Raw genomic sequence first — 21560 nt, 5'->3', positions numbered from 1 at the left:
AGTTATGCATTAGCACCGGTGCTGAAAAAAAATAATGTTTTTATAACATATTGTTTTGAAGCTCTTTATGTATCTGTGTTTAATTTTGAGCCTCACAAATAATAATAACCAGATGACGTTTGATTATTTGGTATACTTAGAGTATGTATCAAAGTATATATGTCTGGTGAAATAGTAAGAAACATTTTGTCACGATATTTAGACGTAACATCTGTTTCGTGTCTTCTCAACAGAATCAGGTTGTTGTTTTTCAGGACAGAACTGAAATGTTGATTTCTGAGGATGGGACAAGGACGTTATTTTTCACAGAACAAAACATCAATTGTTATTGTTTAGGACAGCATTACTGTGTTGTTTACTCAGGACAAATTATAGAGTTATTTTCTCAGTATAAGACAACAACAACAACAAAATTGTTATTCAAAATTACTACGTTCAGTAATTAATGAGCATATAAGATTCCATATATCCTCGTGGTGTCACGCACTGGGATAGTATGGTACAAAAAATGTAGTGGCAAGTTCCGTACAAAGTAGATGATTTCATTTATGGTTTTTTTCATTCAACCTGAGATATATCTTATTAAAACTGGTCAGCGAGTTATAAACTTGTACTTTGTTTGAAAGGTGTTCAAGGTAAATAGATCTATAAGTCATTAAAAGATGTGGTCAATGTTGTTTTCTTGCAGGTGTCTACACTGCGAACGTTCGATATTTGATGCATTTGTTAGCCAATCGGATTTTGTGTGTATATTTTTTTAGAGTAAGAAAAACAAATTAGATTTTATAATGTTGTACTATTATTAAGCATTTATTCTGAATAACAGAAGTAACGAGTACGAAACGTTTATCTAACTGAACATCTGTAATAGTTCAGTTATTTGTAAGTATATATATATGATTCAATGATAATACCCTGAGAGTTTGAAATATAAAACAAATAAATTCCACATTCGAAATAACAACAAATTCTCAGATTCTCATCTAACTTTTAAAAACATAATTTAGTATGATACTTATTTATCACTTGCTATTAATAGATGGAATACAAATTAGCGAGAAAAGTTTCTCACAATTTAAATTTTTCTTATGATAATGTATTAGTTTTTCTAATAATAGGTGGCACTAACATATATTAAATCACCAATGTATTCGTGTTCTCGAAACTTTTAAAACACATAAAAGTTATACACTAAGAAATTTGATTTATAGTTGAGAGATAGAAATGCTTCCAATGATTTAATCACTAGCCTTGATCCTCGTACCTCTATAGTACAAGTAATAAACGCATGCTTTAGTGTAAGATATATTATCTGGAAAAACAGTGTGAATATATTTCACCAAAAAACTTAGACCAAATAATTTGAACTATTATGTGTTTTCCTCACGACAGAATTGTGGTGCTGTTTTCACAGAATAGAACCAGTTTATACTTTTATCAAGACAAAACTACAGTGTTATGTTATCAGGCAAAAACTGTATAACAGGAAAGGTGTTGTTTTACAATAACACATTTATATTACACCGGACGTTTGTTATCGCGGTAAATAATATTTAAATATATAATTATATTTAAGGTTTTACACCATAATATCTTTGTCGTGTAAGTCTTTGAACTTTTACAACAATAATTTATATATGAAACACTGATATAATCCCATACCTCCCAAAAAAACAATGTCTGACATTCCTTAGAAAGTTAGAAACAATTACCAGATGTCACTTCTTTGAAATCAAGAAACATTCGGAAAAAAACTTTCACATACAGCAGTACCAACACGTATTATAAATATCACCAATCTTTGACCAGATATGAAAACAAAAACGAAAACGTATACTGTGCTTTTGGGCAAACATTATATAAAAAATAATCAATAACCTGATGGACCATCTGTGTAATTCTTTTGTTTTGAGTGTAATGTTTTAAATCATTATTTCATGAGTGTCTCAACATTTTCGTTCCACAGGGATATCTTTGCCTGATACATCTTGATGAGTGGCTGTTAATCTGTAAAGACACCAGCAAGTCACAAGCCCTGTTGGCTTACTGACTAATACATTATTTACCAATGTTGGGGCACTGTGTTAACTGAACTCGTCAACTTTGTTCACTAATATATTGATAGGACTTTGTAGTGTTGTAAACACATTTTAAAAATCAGATCAAGTAATTTCCTTTATTGCTGTTTGTTTCTTTCTGAATTTCGCGCAAAGCTACTAGAGGGCTATCTGCGCTAGCCGTCCCTAACTTAGCAGTGTAAGACTAGAGGGAAGGCCGCTAGTTCTCACCACCCACCGCTAACTTGTAGGCTACTCTTTACCAACGAATAGTGGGATTGACCGTCACATTTTAATGTCCCCACCGCTGAAAGGGCGAGCATATTGGTGCAACCGGCATTCGAATTCGCTACCCTCGGATTAGAGTCGAACACCTTAACACGCTTGGCCATGTTGTGAACCTGAGTTGTAGTCACTAATGGTGTACAAATACAGTAACAAGACGTGAAGTTGGAAAGCATAAATTAAGCAAATGTTCATAATCGGTTCGGTATTCCAGAATCCTTACACCGTTCTAAGTAGCACCACGCCAGCATAATCACTATAATTACAATACTCACCATACTTTACAAGAATGATAATGGTGGTTTGACGTCAAACAATACCTTGAAGTTTGCTTATCTCTCAATAGGTGGACATGGTATGGAACTGTTTGTGAAACGTTTTTTTCAAACACGAGAAAAGTAGTAAGCTTTTAAATATCCACGTGAACTTTATGTCAAGTGGATTCTTTGATATTGCGAACAATCATTGTTGCAAATTATCCTCATAATTCGTAATAGGATATTCAGCATTCAACTAACTGAAGTTTAGCATGTTGATGTATGTTAACCGCTTCTACCATTTGTTTATGTTCAGTGCCAGTGCCAAGCCTTCAACATTATTACGTAATAAAATATTACTTTCAAAACAAATACCGAAAGGAGCTGGTCTAGTTATTATTCAATAAAATCCTCTGACGGTTTGAGTTTAAACTAATGTGTTGTGAAAGTGTTGCAGGATGAAATAAGTTGTCAGATCATCCCACAAGTAATGTCTGAAAATTTAATACAAAAGGTACATCATAATTTCTCTGTTTCTAGAAGGCTTTAATTACTAAAATATGTAGTAGAACGTTTATAAAAATATTCAGACAAATAAAAGAAACTAACCCAATTCCACTTTTTTCAGATCATTAATGAAATAAACTCTGATGAAATGCATCTGTCTGAGCAAAACATTAGGAATATAATGCTTTATGAGTTTAGAAAAGTCAATAGAGCAACAGAAACTACACAAAACATGATGTTTATGGTGCGGAGTTTCTGAATGAAAGAAAGTGTCGAAGTTTGTTTCAGAAGTTCATATCAGGTGACTACAGCTAAAGTGATGCGCCACGTTTAGGTTGTACTGTTGAGTTTAATGATGACTGGCTGCTTGCTACACTTGATAAAAAGTGTGCTGTAACAGTTGGAGAATTAGCCCAGAAGCTTATTTCAACCCATTTAAAACTTCACCGTCATCTGCAACAGCTTGAAAATGTGTAAAAAACAAGGAATATGGGTCCCCTATGATTTGACAGAAGCCAATATTAGAGCAAGAATGAACACTTGCACTTCTCTGCATTCTCGTGAACGTAACTCACCTTTATCGGACAGTTTAGTATCTGGAGATGAAAACGAATATTTTATAAAAACGTTAAGCGCTGCAGACAATGGCTACGTGCAGGCAAACTGGCTAAAGCACAGCCCAAAATGGACCTTCACCCTAGTAAAGTCTTGTTAAGTGTTTTGTGGGATATTTTTTGGTGTGAAACACTTTGAGTTGCTGCCACTCAGTGTGACAATTATACCATACTTCTATTGTCAACAGTTAGCGCTCTTGAATGTGAATAAGTGTTGGTAAACTTGTTCATACTAACGAAGAAGAAATGACAACAAAAAAATCACACTTATGCACAAGTATGTTCTTTAACTATAAATAAAAATATAATAACAAATAGTTTGATAATGCCCCTTGCGGCACAGGGGTATATTTGCAGACGTATTCCTCCAGACACCGGGTTTTAATGCTTGGGGTCGGCAAAACACAAATAGACCTTTGTTTAGATTTGTGCTTAATAACAAACAACAACAAACAAAGGTGTTAAAGGTACGTTAGTTTTTAGATAAGATGAAACTTCTTTAACACAACAAATTTTCACTGATGCATATACTTAATTAACATTTCTTTATATGGTGACATCTGGAATGAGGCGTTACAATGTGAACTTGTGCACAGAGACGTGTAGAAGTTTTGTTGTTTAGAGTTATCTATCTTTACAATGTATCTAGGGAATGCAATCTGGTACTATTGGATGTCACTCTAGGTATTATAGTTTTAACTTCAAAATATGGAACAATCGCGTTTATTTTACTTATTTTAGTTTTGTGCAGGTGTTTATCTTACCTGCACCAACAGGCACCTTTAAGTCTGCAAACAATTAAATGACGACTTGTTTAGGTTTCTTTGCTCGTTTTATAAGCATAAGTCTGAACAATGTGTTATCTGTGTTGTGTTCTTATTACTGAGTCACTCGAAGAAATTGCTAAGCCTATTTACTGATATCTCATTTCAACTTGTTACTGTAACCATCATATTTGTTATGCCCATTAGATTTGTTTCTTGTTCGTTTCTACAAGCCTTGGACAGACAAAATAAATGTGTGTTGTGCTTCAGTCTAAAATCGAAGACACGAGAAAGACAGGTAAAATTCAAGGACTTAATTGGTGAAGTGTACCGAGCCTCAATCTATGACAAAGGGGTAGAAAACCATTGTTTAAGTAACTTTTCGTGGGGCAGTCTCACCTTGTCATCTCGTTTTCTTTTTCACCCGTTTAGAATTTCGCTGAATGATAAAGGAGGGTTATCTCTAGCAGCCGAAACTAAATTAGCAGTGATAGGTTAGAGAGAAAGCAGCTAATCATCACAATCCACGGGCTATTCTTGGTCTACTCTTTTATCAACGAGTAAATGAAGTGATCGGAACATTATTACATTTGTGTAATTTTGCGCCATTCAAAATATAACTAATTGATTTTAAGTTTCTTTCTTTGATTCATTTGAATTGTCTTTCATCGTTCCACACATATTTATTAAACTTTATTTGCAATGAATTTAACACAATAAATGGGGGTAAAGGTCGGAAAGAAATGTTATTATTTTTACTACTGCAAAGTTTATCAATTACCGTGCTTTATAGGTTGGGGGACATCAGACTCTTTAAGTTACGTGGACTTAGCCTCAGATAAAACAGTTGGGATCCACAATAAACAAACATATGTTTTAGCGAAGAATATAGAATTGACTAAAAATTATAACTATATACACAGTTAACCTTCAAAGTAACTTAAATATATACACCATAAAATCAATAGGTGTATCCCGGTTTATGATAAGGTGTTGACATAAAACATATGTCACGAATAGTTCATCACAGTGTCAACCTTATCATTACTTAGGTTAATTTGATAAGATATTGGAATTGAATGATTGTAATGTTTCACTGTTAAATGCTCAACTTTTCGATTTTATATTAGTGTATTGTGTTAGATAAGTTAAGAAGTCAAGTTATTGGAAAAGTTCAAACAGAAAATCCATGCACTTTTTTCAATATAACCTGTCAGAAAATTTGAAATACTGTGAACGATATTTCCCTGGTTGACGTGATGTAGCTAATAGTTCTTTAATTGTTTCTTTAAAATGTTATTTTAATGTAGTAACTCAAATGATATCAGTTATGTTTACATTTCTAAACTGAAAGCATCGTATTGTTCCAAGATAAAACGTGTTAGGTATGTGGCTTTCACGTCTGTATGTAAAAAAACACAACGTAATAAGTGAATGTAACAATGTTATGTAAGAGCGATGAATGGACAAAAGTGTTATACATGTATCTACTTACAAACAACTTCATGTTGGATATAGGATTAGCAACAATATAAAAAAATGTGTTTTTCCTGAGCAAAAGAAAACTCAGAAAGTACAGTTAAGATAGATGCATGCCAAAGTTTATTAAAGAGAAAACTGAATAAAAACTAGCTTTTGCAAGGTACTGTCTATTCAGTTCTCATTATCTCGAAAGGAAAACAAGGAAAAGGCTAACTGTGACAACTAATAAAATGATTTGGTTTGGTTTTTATAAAGTGACAAAGTGAAAAAAAAAACAACAAATGTAGAGGCTACCATTAGAATGAGACTCTATAAACTACTCCAGCACAGCCTGGTGAAAATATCAGTGATACAACTTTCCTACCATGGTGTCTTAGATGTTCTAAAACATGCATTCTTGTTCTCATAATGAAGACCAATTTAAATGGAAAAAACTTACAGTAAACGTGTATACATAACAAGAAGGCTAAATTGTAAAAAAAAAAATTAGTTCATAAAGTGCGATTGTTTTTTTATCAAAATAGGTCAAATATGTCTACAAGAATTAAACATTCCAAACACAAAAGGAGAACAAATTTCACAAGAATTCATTACTTATGATGGCTTTACAATGGATAAGAAATACCAAGAGAGAGAATTCTATATTTAACAACACGTGACTCATTGTTCCGTGTATGTGGCAAAACTTATGAAACAGCTAACTTTACACTGTACTGAAGTGGTTAAAAAGGACTAGAAGAAATTATCACTATTATTTTGTAGATAATAAATGATACTGCATAAGTCATCAGATGTAGTTCCAACATTGGAAAGAATTAGAAATTTGAGATAAATTAAAACAAACTACTGACTTGCAAGATCTGTGTCAGACTGAAGAAGAAATGGAACGTTAATAAACCGTACTTAAAAACCTATTAACTTTATAAAATATATTAGAGTATCTAAAAAAATGCTTTCTATAAAAGTCGTGAGAAGCTGGAACCAATATCTACACAGAACTGTTCACAATTACCTTTCATATAGTTGATAATAGAAACTGCCGGTGCTTGGTGAAAGTACATAATTACAGAATTGAGGATAACAAGACAATTGTACCTTCCACAAGTACACCGTTTATTACTACTATGGTTTACCTTATGATGCCTTTATTAATGAAACCGTAATTATTATATATGGTGTATTTATGGAACGTACAGCTCTATTGTGTTTCCTGAGTTTTATAATTATCTTTCTCTTGATGACTGTTGTATGGATGTCGGTAGCAGAAGATGGTAACATCGATGTGAAAAGAGTTTTCTTCTATTCTGGCTGATGAAAAATTCAAGTACTACTGGTACCATTGGAGCTGTAGTTTTGGCCAAGTTTATAGGACTGATGTTACCCCAGGAAGACCTAGGACACGAATAGGAGATGAATGTGAAAAGGAATATATATATATCTTATATATGTATATCTTTCAGAAAACCATCAGAAATACAAATGAAAAACACTCTGGTCTTCTTTCTAAAAGCCAACATTCTTTCTGGAAAAGGTCAGCTGATAAAGAGAACAAATTACTGCCAACATACTAAGTTCATATTAATCGCCTGTGTTGCTTTATGGCATATTTTGACAGGTTAAATCATCTTTATTAGGAAGTTGCGACAATGCAGTGATATTAACTGGCCTCTGGTTATTCCGTAAGAATAAAAATACAAAAGAGTGTTATTTATAAAAGTGTTTACGTTTTTTTCAATGTTATTTTATTCCAACAAGTTCACAATAATTCCGAATGCCACAAAAATTATTATATGAATTAAACAGGGAAAAAAAAAGTTAAACGCTTGGTATTTCCTTTAATATTTGTGACTTAATAAATATAAATATTTCTGATTCCTATTGATTTTCAAAACCTTTTGATAATATTTTATTAGTTAGTGTCAGCGGTAGGATTTATATTCTGACTTATAAAAGGAGAAACGTTTGTCAGTCATTAGCTAGAATGTTAATGTCAGGAGAGAACTAACAGTAGTGATGTTGGTTGTATTTGTTTACACCAAGACTGTTGTTCTTGATGTATATTTTCAGAAAGTCACTTTGTAATTGTAAACGGTATTAAATAAACACACTGTTACATGTTAGGTTTTTCATGTTATGCTATTCTTGTTATTTAATAAAACACATACCGTTAGGGTAAGCAGAAACAGCACCTATGAATTAATGTGCTATCGCACTGTTGAAACGACTGCTGGGAAACCGACGTATTCGTGCACTCGATGGATTGTTGAAACACTCTGTGGAGGGGTGGTGTTATTTGAATAGGTCAACCTGTCTTTGGAATTTTTACTATGGAAGCTACTGTGCAAGGCTAATGTTAAAATGTGTAATCGTCTGATAGAGAAGACTATAATGAAGATTAATTATTTATTTAGAGAACGTTTCTTTTCAGGTTATTATACTGTCAATAAAATCGTTTTCGAATGTTTATCAAGTGGAAGAAAACAAAAATATTAACAAATGAAAAGTGGCATGAAGAAATAATAAATAAATTATACAATAAAATGTTTCTTAAGCACAAAACTACATTTTCGTTAACAAGTGATGAAACCCATTTGTTAGTTTTATATGTTCTCAAACTTACCTTCGAGACACATGGGTCAACTAAACAGGAAAAATGGATTTCATGAATTGATATGTGGGAATTATTACATTGATGAAAATAAACAAACTGACATAAAGAGGACCATATATTTAAATACTTGTTCTTTCATTTGTAGGGGCATTATAATGTGACGGCTAATACCATTATTAGTTGAAAGTAATCGAAAAGTTAACAAAGAGTTGCATCGACTAAAATTCACAGTAAAAAAACAAACATCTGAAATATAACTACTGTAATAAACTAAACATTAATAAACACAAATAAACTAACTGTCTAAGGCCGTTATAAAAATGTATTTATTTAAACACTTGTCCTATAATCTGTGAGGGCATTATAATGTGACGTCAGAGGATTTGATTGAATAATAACTTGACCAAGGTTTTTGTTTTGTAAATAATGTTTTATTATTTAATTCATATAAGAATGTTGAAAATACAGCAGAGCCCTGAGCATAAACAAATGGTGGCAAGAGTTACATACATCAATATCTTAAACATCAGTTAATTTATTGCTAAATATACTATTACGAATTATGAGAAAGATTTGCAACAATAACTGTTCGCATTATCAAAGAATTCACTTGACATAAAGTTCATGTGGATGTTTAAAAGATTGTTACTTTCTTCGTGTTTGAAATAAAAGTTTTACAAATAATTCCATACCATCTCCAGCTATTGAGCGATAAGCAAACTTTTAAGTATTGTTTGACGTCAAATAACCATTATCAGTCTTGTAATAAAATATGATGAGTATTGTAGTTCTTTGTGGTGATGGTGGAATAGATCCTAAAGAACGGTGTAAGCGTCGTAGATCATTGAACCGATGTTAAGGAAACATGTGGATAATCTACGCTTTCCAACTTCACTTCTTGTACTATATTTGTATACCAATGGTGCCTACAAGTCAAGGTCATAGCAATTAATAGGAGTAACTTGATGTAATTTTTAAATTGTATTTACAACACTACAAAACCATACCAGCATATTAATGGAAAACGTGGACAAGTTCAATTAACACAGCACCCAAACGAAAACTAATAACTTTGGCGATAATTTTGTCGTGTACATTGAGAAATAATAATAATAATATTGGTAAATAAGCAGACAGGGCTTGTGAGTTGCTGGTGTATTTAAAGATTAAAAGCCAGTCATATAGATGTATTACTGGAAAGACATCCTTGTTGAAGGAAAATGTTAAGACACATATTAAATAAGGACTTATAACATGCCACTCAGAACAACATAATTCTACAGACAGTCCATCAGAATATTGATTATTTTTATATAATGTGTCGAGAAACAGGGTATAAGTTCCCGTTTCGTTTTGTGTTTTGTAACTGTAGTGATGTTCCATAGAAGTGACATCAGGTGGCTGGCCCTATCTTTCTAAGACATGTCAGACAATTTTTTTTCGGAGGTATGGTTTTGTTTGTTTGTTTTTGAATTTCGTGCAAAGCTACACGAGGGCTATCTGCGCCAGCCGTCCCTAATTTAGCAGTGTAAGACTAGAGGGTAACAGCTAGTCATCATCACTCATCTCCAACTTTAGGGCTACTCTTTTACCAACAAATAGTGGGATTGATCGTCATATTATAATGCCCCACGGTTGAAAGGGCGAGCAGATTTCGAGTCGAGCGCCCCTTAACCACAGGGGGGGAGGTATTTGATTATGTCAGTGTTTCATATCTATTTTTATTATAAAGGATCAAAGACTAACACGACAAAGACGTTAGGGTGTAAAATCTTAATTTTAATTATTTGTTTAAATAATATTTACCATGATAATAAATTTCCAGTTTAAATGAGTGCCTTACTACCGAACAGCACGATTACTGTTGTACAGAAAATCAACATTGCAGTTTTTTCTTGATATAATAATATTGTTGTTTCGTCTTGAGAAAAGAGTATCCCAGTTCTATCCTGATAAAACAACACTTAAATTCTGTCACGAGGAAAACACACAGTAGTTCAAGTTATCATGTCCAAGTATTTGAGTGAGATATGTTTTTACTATTTTTTCAGATAATATATCTTAGGTATGCGTTTATTATTTGCTGTATAAAGTATGAGAATCAAGCTCAGTGATTCACTTTCATTGTGATCATTTCTGTCTCTTGATAGAAATCAAATCTGTGAGAGTGGATACATTTCATGTGTTTAAAACCTTCGAGAACATGAGTGGATTTGATAATTTAATCTGTTAGTGCCATCTATTATTAGAAAAAGATAATTTATGATCAAAATAAATATTTTGGCTAATTTATGCTCCATCTATTAATTTCAAAGTGATACCTAAAAAATCATACTAAATTATATTTTTTAAAGTTATATCAGAATTGGTTTCTATTTCGAATGTGCAGTTTATTTGTTTCATATTTCAAACTATGAGGGTATTATCATTGAATCACACATATACATATATGCTTCTCAGATAGTGAACCATTATAGATGTTCAATTGGATAAACGTTTCGTACTTCGTTCCATCTGTTATTCAAACTAAATGCTTTATAATGGTACAACATCATTAAAACTAACTTGTTATTTTCTAAGTTGAGCAAATAAAAAATTGTCCTTCGAACATTTCCACACTTGATCAGTGTCTCCACCATTATTTTAAAACGATGTTTTGAGAAATTACCTTTCTATTTTTTACGCTAAAAAATATACACTGCTAAATTCGGATTGGCTAACCAAATACCTTTAATATCGAACGTTCACGATGTAGGCACGTGCAAGAAAACAACAGCAGCGACATCTTTAATGAGTTCTAGGTCTATTTAATTTGAACACTTTTTTAAACAAAATATAAGTTTATAACCCTCTGACCAGTTCTTACTAAGAATTATTTCGGGTTCCATCTAAACCATAAATAAAATCACCCACTTTGTCTGAAACTTTAGCCCTGCCTTTAAGTTTACATACCTACTTTCGATAGGTGTACAATATTTTGATATTGAAATTATAAATTGACATTGATAACTGGAGACATCTGTTAAATAATAACTCCAACAACAGAATCAACGAGTACAAACTCTAATATGATTTCTACTTTAAATATAATATAGTTTTGGATTACACCACAGTTTTCAAGTAGCCGACAACTCTTAGGTATTCAGTGTTGTCCACAGTGATAAATATCTCCTTCATTTGTTTTAGTTTAATTGTAATAAACCTTTTGTAACAACTCTAACATCTCCAGTACCATGAAAAAAATCAGAGAAATGTCAAATTTATATATTTATACACATATCTGAAATTTTGAGCAAAATATATTGTATCACATGGTTGACTTCAATAAAATTTCGTGTTAATTATTGATAGAAATACTAGTGAAATACAGTAACGTCATCACTAACTTTGATATTGAAAGTAGGTTGCTAAAGTGCACATTGACTAAATTTTTACGTGATACGTGGAAGAAATATTTCTTACACCAACAGCTACAACAAAATACTTAAACGACTTCAAAGTAAAGCAGAACTTATTCATATTATATAAAAGTATTAACATGAAACTTGTGGCTTTAAAGTAATAAACTTGATGTGATAAAGTAAAGTTAGTTGTCTAATTTTTACACCTACTTTTCCTTTTGAAGAATTAATATTGTAGTTGTGGATGTTTGGTTAAAGCACACATTAAGGTTTAGTGACAATAATTAAGGCTAGAATCTCATATGTCCCTCTCCATAAATTATGTTTTATTAGCTTCATATTTGTTGTACCATTTAAAACACGCATTGTATTCACTATCTCTATCTCAGGTTGAAGAATATTCCTAATATCTTTAAAAATTGAGAACAAATTAAACTATGATACAAAAACAATCTCACACATTAAGCATGAGCTTTTCTGATCGTCCGTCACAGACCCTACCTACCTCTATCATATATATTTCCTTGTTTTTTAATTCGTATTTCAAAAACAACTTTATGTTATTTTTTACATTTCAGTTGAAATTTTTATTCGATTTCCCAATTTAACTTTCAACATCTCTCTTGATCTGCTAATGATTTAAGCCTCACGTCAGAGAAGTCAATTTGAGCTTCTTGAATTCATAATGCTTTTATTTTCTTATAATAAATTTATCTCAGTTAAGCAAGTAAAAAAATTGTCTTTGGAACATTTCCACACTTGATAAGTTTCTCCACTATTACTGGGCGAGAATGCACTGAATAATATAATTTAATTATTTGTGGCAGTTGTCTATTCAAAAATCCTAACAATAACTTACATCTGGTGTTACAGTTATTAACTATGTAAAAATTGACGAACAATAACTATGACAAATAGAAAATAAACAGTAAAGATTAAAGCTTTTATATACACTGATACATCAAACCTCGGTCTTTGCATCTGTACAACTATAAATATATTATACACTGTTGGTTAAAAATATTTAAGATTAAATAATTACTTGAATTTAATAAACACAAGAAACAGAATATAATCATAGATACTACATATAAAAATAAAATGTTTAGATTTCAAATAAGTAATAATTGGTTACGAATAAAGTAGAAAATAACTTTTCTTTTAATGATTTAATTTTAAGTCGAATTATGACATTTTGATATTTTTTTTCATGAATGATGTCCAGTAAGTGGTTAACAATTGTTTTGTTAAAACCGGCTGATGTTACGTTGTAAACAGTGTTGAGTTAAATCAAATTTATTGTATTGATGTTGCCTAAGCTTTACTTTATTTTAGCATGGTTTAATAACAGTGTCGATATTAAATTGAATTAACTTAAAAATGTAATCAAAGTTCGTATATTTATAAGGTATCCACATATTTGTCATTCCTACCACAATTTTAAAATAGTTATAGTATTTTAAGTCCTCAATTTTAATGTATAAATTTATATGAGATTTAAATTTAGAGAAAACCCGATCAACAGTGAATTAAGACCAGAACTGAACTCTATTTGGAAATTGTTGTTTTTCCAGGTTGTCAGTGGGCATTGAACCTTCTTTGACCAATTTTATCCTAAACATAAAAATGTATTTCCTACTGCTCATTGATATCCAATAAAATAAATGGGTGATGTTATAAGACTCAATAAACTTAAGTTAGATTATAAGCTTTCAAATAAATTTAACAACGGGACTGATGAGATAGAAGACCACTACGGACAAGTTATTTATTCGAACCATTGACATGTGACCATGTTTGTATTGATAAAACCAAAGGATCTCTTTCAGTTAGAGTATGTGACCATGAAGACGATATTTTTGGAAAAAATCTGACACATTGTATTCATCCTTACATGTTCACATAACTAACCACAAAATAAATTTTGATTGAACAAAACCATCGATGAATCAAACTTCTTCCACCGGTGTAACACCAGAGAATCGATAGAAGTATTTTAAAATTGTGTGTGTTTGTGTATTTTCTAATAGCAAACCCTCACTTCGGGTTATCTGCTGTGTCCACAGAGGGGAATCGAGCCCCTGTTTTTAACGTTTTAAACATGTAGACTTACTGCTGTCTCAGAGACATTTTTCTTAACAATGAAGCAAGATCTGAATACAACACGATTTGGAAGTCTTATTGTTTTGTTCTTATCAAAATAAATAGTAACTTACTTTAACATTTCTTGTCATAGATTCAACTATACATGGTAATCTCAGGACAGTTTTATTCGGTTCATCCAATGTGGTAGGTTTTATTTTTCGAAAATAGTCGGAATTTTATGTTTTGTTGATGCTTTAACTTTTTGTAAATTATAATGTTAATGTATTATCACGGTGTTTGTTAGATCGTTGCACATAATATGTTTCTTTCTCTACAATGTTATAACTACAGCTTCACTATTTTGTTTAACTTGGATTTATTATTATTATTATTATTATTATTTTGAAAAAAGTAATAGAAGAAAGTGTCTTCACAAAAATATCAAAAAAGTTGCTCGATTTTTTTACAAATTACTCATGGTTAAAAATTAAAATTCTTATTATTAAAAACTGAATATTTAATTATTTCAGTTATTTGATAGATACATCTTCATTTCAACATGCTACCAATTTTAAGGAAATTGCTCAAACAGTACACCAGTGTCATATACTTTGAATGCACTCTTCAAATAAAACTTAATTCCGTTTGAATTTAAATAACTTATACGAACTTATATCTTCTTACACTCTTCGGCTTTATCAATTTCTAAGCATCTTTTTATCATTAACTTTCCTATTACACGACTTCGTGGAACTTTCCTCACAAACATCCTTCCTAAATGTCTTTGTCCATTCGAACCTCTTTTGAATAGCACTGTTCCTATTAAAACACCTCTGATTTTTCCTACCAGGAATGTGTAGTTATTTTCACGTAACCAAGCGACTGGATTAATTGCATCCGGACTATAATTGTTGTATAATTTACTGTGAAGCTTTCGTAATAGCAAAAGTGACAATTGTAAGTCTTCGGTAATTCCTAACGTAACACCTATTACAACCGAGATAATAATACTTGATATCAACGTGGAGATTGTAGTAATGATGAATACTGTAACGATTCAGATATTGATGGTGCCCGATGAAGCCCTGATTCCTCTGGAGCTACACAGGTGATGTCAGTTATTTCTCTGTCTTTGAACTCCTGTGTAATATTAAAATAAACTTTGTACATGTAAAAAAAGTTCCAAATTAACATTATAAGTAATATATTAACGCTATGTATATTATAACTCTATTGCAAACTATTTGACCACTGTTGTATTTGATCTCATCACAGACTCTTCTTCAAGCAAATCGTGAGAATCACATGTATAAAATTATGTATTTTCAATTTCTAAAGTTGTCAAGTTAATGGTCAAAATAACTGACTCAGTCCATGAGCTCCGCATATAAAGTATATTGATCAGGTTTCAATTTCATCTTCCTTCTTGAAGTCGTTTTGAGTTAGCTTGAATAGTCTTGTTGTGTGGACCATAGTTTAAGGTTTTAGTTAAACGAAAAGCTGCACGATAAATATCCAACTACGGTTTCTAGTGTTAAAAGTGTGGAAACTTAATATTTTGACATCAGGGAATGATGGTCTGGAACTCACCCCAAGAGAGATATTTGTGTGTGTGTGTGATTTTCCTAAGAGCAAAGCCACATCGGGCTACCTGCTGTGCCTAACGAGGGAATTAGAACCTCTGATTTTACCGTTGTAAATCCATAGACTTACCGCTATCCCAGTGTGAAACACTAGGAGGAGTTATATAATCTTGCATGTTCAATAGTTGTTGAATGTGATCATTTTGAATAAGTTTTTTTGGGGAGACGTTACAATCTTATACAGTAATTTGTAAGAATACTTCAATTAATGTTTGTGAACTGTATTTATTACCGAAAATATTTTGGGAATGAAAATTTTAATTAAATAAAAGTAAAACAAACAAATTTAGAGATATTAGTTTGATCTCAAGTGAAATTGGATTTTAAGCAATAGGTGATAGCAAAGATCTTTTGAGTTTACTTATAATTAATTATTAGTTATTGTATCATCTAAAACACAAATTTATCTTAAAATAAATAGTTGCTAAATTTCGAAAACATATTGGGTTTGAAAACAGTTTCTGAAAGAAATATACCAAAAAAAGGATTATGTTAAAAAACCCACCCCAGTGGCTCCGCGATTTGTCTGCGGACTTACAACGCTAAAAACCGAGTTTCGGTACCCGTGGTAGTAGAGTGCAGATAGCATGTTCTGTAGCTTTGTGCTTAATTCGAAACAGTAGCATCTATTAAAAATCTGTTTATTTTATAAAATAGGTTAATATTACGTTCAAAATCAACAGTGAAAATTTTGAACTCTTGCATGTTATGTTTGTTTCCTGATAATGGCACGAGGAATTTTAATAAAAGTCAAATATTTTAAGAAAAGAAGTTACAAGTAAATAAGATGAACATACTAAATTTGAGATAAAAATCAACACGTGTTTAATACTTGGATAAAGAGTGTCTGATATTATAAATGACAATGAGTAAACGTATAATATCAGGTAATTTGATTTTAACTGAAGAGGATTATGGTCTGTAAGAAATGTATTTAATATTATATCTTTTTTGTAATTAAAAACATTGAAAACCATAAAATTTACTAAAAATTTACTGATATTTAAAAAACAAAACCCATTTATTTATGTTACACACTTCTGCTTCACGTATTTTTCATTTTAACTCAAATAAACAAAATTCACTTTGAGTGCTGTATTGTATTTAATTACATTGTTAGACTTCATGGGCCTTCGACCACTAATTTTTACATTTAGCATGCTTTAAAGCTTTAAATATAGATTATTGTGTAACTAAAAGTCAATATTCGTTCAAGACCTGCTTGAATAAAATATTGTTGTATATTTCAATGTGATGACCCCGGTCATCTGGTCACTCCAAACTAATCACACACTAGGAAAGATTCAAGGTGAAGTGGTAGAAACAGTTATTATCCAAAAATACAAAAATATTTCGCATTTGAACATAGTGTATGTAAAGAAAAATCTACGTGGTTTTGAAATAGGGAAATATTATACGGTGTGTTCAACTTGTTAAAGAAGAAAGCTACGGAAAACTGTGTCTTCTTGTTAATTGTTTAAACATAGGTGCAAGTAAATGTTATTCAATTAACGGCTTCAAAGTTCTACAACAAATAATATTTGCAGAAACATGTTTTTAAGTTGTTATTTAATGAAATGAAAATAAGTGTTTATAAATCAAATATTACTGTGTTTATATATATGTTGTCTTCTACTTTTTAACCTGTAAATATTTAAGTTAAAACGCTATTCATCCTAATACAAAGCACGTGTTGATTTTCAGCCAAAATAGTTTAATTTGTTCACCTTTCTACCTGTAGCTTCTTCTCTCTAAATCTCTGACTTTTATTGAAATACCTTGTGCCTTTGTCAGGCAAGCAAGACATAAAATACAAGAAAATATATATTGAAATTTTTCATTCAACATTGTTAACCGTAAATAATAACCTGTTTAATTAAATAAAAAGTTTATGAAAAAAATCCATTTTTCGATATATTTGTTCAAAGAATTTTTTTCTAACATAACATATTTTCATAATTTAAACAATCTATGTATTTGATTTCTTATAATAAAACCATGTCATGCTATCTACTGTGTTCACCAGAGGGAATCAAATCCGTGATTTTAGTGTTTTAAATCCAAAGATAATCTTTTATATTAATTTTTATTTGACCTTTTTATCCGATATCCTAAATTAACTTTCTAACAACTTTCTTGATTTACTAATGCTCTAAATCTCCCGTCATAAAAGTCAATGTTAATTTCTAAAATTCTTAACGTGTTTTTAAAATTTTATCCCTGATATTCTATGTGAACTAACGTGGTATTTCACATACAATTCCTTATTTTTATATAAAGAAGACATCTTGTAAGTTGCACCTTAAAAAAAAAAAATTGTCTCTCGAACATTTCCATACTTCATCAGTTTCTCAATTTTTAATAGGTAATAAATAAACTGAATATTATTAACTCATTTATTTGTAGCAAGTGTAAAAGCAACAATCCCAGCAATAACTGACATCTGGTGTTACAGGTATTAACTATATAGAAATTGACGAACAATAACTATGACAAATAGATTATAAACAGTAAAGATTTAAGCTTTTATATACACTGATACATCAAACCTCGGTCTTTGTAAATGTTGCTTAAAATATTTAAGATCCAATAATTACTTGAATTTAATAAACACAAGAAAATAGTATAGTCATAGGTACTACACAGAGAAATAAAATTAATAAATTTAAAATATTACGTCAAATAATGATTGGTCACGAATAAAACAGAAAATAACTTTTCTTTCAATGATTTAATTATAAATCGAATAATGATATTTTGATATTTTTTTCATAAATGGTGTTTATGCAGTACTGAGTGGTTGTTACCCATTTCCTTGTTAAAACCAGTTGATGACACATTATATAGTGTTGAATTACATTTAACTTATTGTATAGAGTATTTGCTAAACTTTACTGTATTACAATACTTTGATAACAGTGTCGTTGTTAAATAAAATTAATTTGAAAATGTAACAAAAGATGATATTTTTATACGGTGTCCAACATACGTGTCATATTTTTATATTCCTACATAAAATTTTATGTGACTATCATTCACTCTAGAGAAAACATGATAAACAGTGAATTAAAACAAGAACTGTACTTGGAAGTTTTATTTTCCAAGTAGCTAGGGGTGATTGAACCTTTATTGACTGATTTCATCCCAAACATACTAATTATTTCTTAATGTTCATTGATATCAAATAAAATAAGTAGGGGGTGTTTTAAGTGGCTTTTGTTGGTAAAAGAGTAGCCCAAGAGTTGGCGGTGGGTGGTGATGACTAGCTGCCTTCCCTCTAGTCTTACACTGCTGAATTAGGGACGGCTAGCACAGATAGCCCTCGAGTAGCTTTGTGCGAAATTCCAAAACAAACAAACAATACTTTAAGTGGCACAGCGGTATGTCTGCGGACCCACACCACTAGACACTTGTTGTTGGCACAGTACAGATAGATTATTTGTATTGCTTTGAGCATTATTCTAAACAAACAAACAAACAAACAAACAAGATGGAATATATTAAACTAGCTTAAAAGTCAATCAGTAAGCTTTCAGATATTTGAAGGTTATTTACTTGAACTATTGACCTGTGACCGTGTTTGTACTGATCAAACCAAAGGACCTCTTTCAATCAGAGTAAAATATCAGGAAGACGTATTATTGGAACATCGGATTTATCCTTACATGTTCACAGAACTAACCACAGAATCATCTATGAATCTAACTTCTTAGCTCGGCGTAACACTAGAGAACCAATAGAATTATTTTGAAACTATGTGCGTGTGTGTGTATTTTCTAAAAGCAAATCCACACAGGATTTTCTGCCATGTCCACACAGGTGAATCGCGCCCCTAATTTTAGCTTTTTAAACCTGTAGACTTACCGCTATCTTACCGGGGAACATTTTAAAATAGAAAAAAATTTTCTTAACAGCAAACTCAACACTATTGGATTTTTTTTTTTTAACTTTTGTCGGATGAAATAGCTGTTGACATTGATGCTTCTGATCATAGGTTATTCTATACATAGTGACCTCAGGACAGTTTTATTCTGTTCCTCCAAGAAGGTAAGTTTTGTCTGTTTGTGAATTACAATGTTAATGTGTTATTACTGTTTCTTTTTTTCGAGATTCGCACAAAACATTTTTATACTATTTAATAATTACAACTTGATCATTTTATTAAACTTACATTTATTATTTTGAAATATCCAGCTTATTACTGTAGAGACACAGAACAAAAAGTCTTAAGTGAGATTCCAAAACGTGTTGAGTATTTTACGAATTTAACAGGATTGAAAAATAAACATTGTTATTATTAAAGATCTAAATATTTAATTATTTCAGTTATTGTTTTATAAAACAGTTCCATTATTTGATCTCATCACGGAATCATGCTCAAGCCGAACGTACAAATTACAAATGGAAAGTTATATATTTTCAATTTCTAAAGTAGTCAAGTTAATGGTAAAAATAATTGACAGAGATTATGAGCTCCACATTAAAAGTATATTGAGTAGATTTTATTTTGAACTTCCTCCTTGTAGTCGCTTTAAGTCAGCTTGAATTGTGTTGTTGAATGCATTATAAGTTTGCAGTTAAACGCAAAGCTGCACAATAAGTATCCAAATTCGATTTCTAGTGTTATAAAAAGTCTGCAGGCTTACATCTGTGATACTGCAGGGCGTTGATTTTGATATAAAACACTACCTTTTGAGTCTGTTATTTTTAGTAAAACAATGCACATAGGTTCGTTGTCTATTAGTAAAAGACTTCTTGTATATTTCATTGTTTATTAGTAGACTAACTAAAGAGTCTGTTATTTATTGGTGTAACGGATATATCGTTACACTATTTATTTTAGTGCCTAAGCTTTTTCTGTATAGTTTCTTTGTTTGCACGTGACATATATTCTTGACTGTGTATTGTGCAACTCTGATTTGTTTCGAGATCTGAAGAAGTTTCTTGAATGTAAAATCAACAGTATTTGTTTTACTAAAATGTGCTAGAATATTGTTGAAACGTCGAGAAACTCACGTGATTCTTATAGAATAAACTGATGCGCCAAGTTACAAAGAAGAATATTTGACAGTTACAGTCCATTTACTATAAGCCAAGGAAGCAGTAATTATAATTAATGCCTGTTAATCGAAGACATACAGAATTTAACCATGAAGGTTTATAGATTTCGAACATAACCAACTAACTGTTCATCTAGGCCCGGTATGGCCAGGTGGGTTAAGGCGTTCGACTCGTAATCTGAGAGTAGTGAGTTCGAAGCTCTGTCGCGCCAAACATGCTCGCCCTTTCAGCCGTGGGGGTGTTATAATGTGCCGGTCAATCCCACTATTCGTTGGTAAAAGAGTAGCCCAAGTGTTGGCGGTGGGTGGTGATGACTAGCTGCCTTTTCTCTAGCCTTACACTGCTAAATTAGGGACGACTAGCGCAGATAGCCCCCGAGAAGCTTTGCGCGAAATTCAAAAACAAATAAACTATTCATCTTTAGTAAATTACATCGGACTTTAAAATTTCTACGAGGACATAAAATATCACCATCGGTAAAACTCAGCTGTGTGAGGCGGATCAAACGATGTGTGACAATATAAACTTAGAATTAATATTCTAGTGGTGGACCTGGATCATCGATAAAATATTCGGTCCTAAACTGAATATAAGATTCAGTATTGTGTGGAAGTTTGTAAAACTTTTGTATAGAAAGCATAATTTGTAATAATTATTAGTAGTAACCGTTGTCATAAAGTGTATTACTTTTGGTTTCAATATTAAAATATATTTGTGTTAAAAACAAAAATTTTCTCTATCAATCTTGTTAGCAAATACCACAAATTTGATACTTATTAACAGAATATTAACT

The sequence above is a fragment of the Tachypleus tridentatus genome, chromosome 7 (genome assembly GCF_004210375.1).
Source record: "Tachypleus tridentatus isolate NWPU-2018 chromosome 7, ASM421037v1, whole genome shotgun sequence".
Classification (NCBI taxonomy): Eukaryota; Metazoa; Arthropoda; class Merostomata; order Xiphosura; family Limulidae; genus Tachypleus; species Tachypleus tridentatus.
This window is presented reverse-complemented; position numbering follows the sequence as displayed.